The sequence below is a fragment of the Sipha flava genome, unplaced genomic scaffold (assembly GCF_003268045.1).
Source record: "Sipha flava isolate LNK unplaced genomic scaffold, YSA_version1 223_pilon_pilon, whole genome shotgun sequence".
NCBI classification, from domain to species: Eukaryota; Metazoa; Arthropoda; class Insecta; order Hemiptera; family Aphididae; genus Sipha; species Sipha flava.
Window position 1 is genome coordinate 123,747 of NW_020272855.1, and position 3,183 is coordinate 126,929.

A 3,183-nucleotide genomic window follows, 5' to 3' on the forward strand; every position below is an offset into this window, starting at 1 on the left:
TTCTTTTTTTTTTCCTTATTTAGTCCTCAGGTTTTCCACTTTTTAGAGCACACTTTACAAAAATAATTACGCAAAGATTACATAGTGAAATAATTAAATATTTTCAACAGACACCATTAATATATTGAATTAACCCAAGGGTTAATTAAATAAATGCACGAGTAATTCTCTGAATACAAAATTTATGGTGGACAAGTTTCCTTGTACGTCAATTAACAACAAAAAATATATATATATATATATATTTAATGTTGTATTCATAACACCTGTTAAATATACATATATTCATGTAAAATTAAGCGCATTAGATATATCAAGGTTAACCAATAAGTTTTTATATCGTTGTTTAATGTTCATTTTTACACACTACAACAATTACATGGATTATACTCATACATTTTGAATATTTTTTGAAAAGTCCATAGCAACTTATTTTCCCGTGCGTTTTTGATTATTTCTTCGAATTTATTACAACTTCTAATTTTAGATTTTTGAGAAAAAAAAATATTACATTTAATGAATTTAAATTAATATCTATTGATGAGCTTCATATTATGTTTTAGTTAGTGCTTCAAGTCACGACTTCAATTGGTAATGACGCAACGTCCAAACAAGAGTTAATTTTCTGGAAAAATCAAGATATTCAAACAATTTTAATTAAATCTAAAGATAAGAATATAGATTATACTATTGGGACTTTTTTTTTTTTTTAATTATTTGACATAATATATAACTACAAAAATATTGGTAACTTCTCATAATACTAAAATGTAAACGTCTGTTAGTTTCTTATCTAAATATGTAAACACCTAGATAATTTAATGAATAAGTATAAAAATAATAAATAATAAAATAGGTAAAAATTATTTTTACAATTCCATAAGCCTATACATAGGTGTTGGTATTTTGAAAGTTTGAATTACGTCATCAATATTAATATTGTAGACAGATTCCTGTACAATACTTATTACTAACAATGCTTCCAAGCAACCTTGAAAGATTATTCTTCTATTTTTTGTTTTAATGAAATTCAACTTCGATAAATTTCTCTCTCAGGAAAAACTTGTAACTGGGATAGTTACAAATTCTTGATATATAATTTTATATATGAAATCTCTTTTAGAATCAGCCAACCACTTTATCCAACTTTTACATGTATTCATTTTTTCTTTACTTATTGAATAATTTGTTTTAACTAAACAAATCTCAGCCTCTAACTTATTTAAATTAAATTAAAATATCTTGGACAAATTTGTAACATTACTGTATAAAATGAACGATACACTAAACCATATTAATAGTTTCTCGATTAAATCTTAATTCAATGCCATTTATCATTCAATTCAACATGGAAAAAAATATTAAGATTTTCATTTCTTGTTCTTTATCATTCGTTATGCATTGCATTTTGTATGACGGATCAATTTTAAATGAAATTCTTCTTCTTATTTTAATATCTGATACGTAAATATTATTATCATTGCACAATTGAACAGTTTTTTTTTATAAATATCTTGAAAATTTGTTTTATTGTTTAATAAAAATTGTTTCATAGTGGTAACAAGTTCAACAGCAGTTGGATAAATGTATACCCTAAAACTGAAAATACACACTTAAAATAATTACTTTTAAAACCAAAGTTCGAATATTATTTAACATGAGAATTGCAAATATAAAATCCAACGTTTTCATTTGATGTAATACACCTAATGTATACCTAACTTTTATGTCAGTTTTCTTTGTTCTATCATTAATTTTATTAATCCTCAGCACGACAAACACATCGTGTTATTGATAATGACTTTTTAGGTTTTATATTTATTCTATTAGCAATTTTTTCCAAAATACCGTGTCCGGAAGAACTGACTTCAATAAATGAGTAAATCAACTGAATATTACCGAAAAAATCAAATGCTATTCTATTATCTGAATCAACTGAATCAAGTCAAACTCATACAACGTCCATAATAATGAATAAAAAAAATTTTTTTCTTTGGATTTGGCTCGAACTTGGCTACTTGTCCCGAAATTGGTAGTAACACCATCGGTATAACAGATTCTTCCATTTTATAGATAACATAACTTATGGCATTAAAAATCGTTAGCGACAATCAGTTGACATTTAATTTCTAAGAATGGTATTGATAAATTATGATACTTGACCAATCATACTGCTTGATATGAAACGTTCTTTATCAGTTTAGATAATGGTACAGAACAATCCATTGTGAACAATATGGAACAATTACACGGTAGATATATATATAACCGCTTATATGTAATATAACAATATATATATATATATATATATCTTCGTATCATATACGTATATCATAAATAATCAGTAGTTAAGTTCTTTCGATCAGGATAGATAATATTTATATGGACACGAGACAATGAGTGAATATTAACATGGTTAAAGACAAAAGGAGGTGAAGAAAACAAAGGTGGCGTATTGGCATATGGATGTTACATCCAGGATGTAGCTGGTAAATGTGAACAAGAGACGGGATGGACGTGATCGTGTGAAAAAAATGTACAAGAGCGGCTAAACCCTGCATACAGTTGGTAGAGTAGACAAGGATAAGGAAGAAGGATTATCGTTTTAGTTCCTCTGTTATACCCGAAAAACTCGTTCGCAGTAAAATAATTATATACAGTGTACTCTAAATATTTCAGCGACCAGGGTTCACGCCGTTCATAATATTAAACTCGTACAACCTTCATGGTAAAATTGTTTTGTAAACAAGTCTGTATTTAAACTAAATATATATATATATATATATATATGTATAAGAAATTTTAATAGAATTCAAATGAATACGCCTTGTCCTTGGGTTTTCCTTATCTAAGAATCTCAATAAATTTCGAGATGCTGAAAATTGTATACAAATTATCTCCATGAAGAGTTTCAGTATAACAATCAATCAAAACAATCATTTTTTAATAGCTAAAATTAAGAAATGTTTTTCCTTATTATTATGAAACAAATATATGTGTAATTAATTCAAATAGGTACGTTGATTTATTTTTCATATGTATTTAAAACCATTCAATTAAATATGATTTTATTTTTTAGCACTGCTTTAGCAAGTACAATTTGTTTTTAAATTCTTAATTTTTATAAAGTTTTGGCAATTCGATAAAATACTATCGATTTACAAAACATAAAATATCAATAAC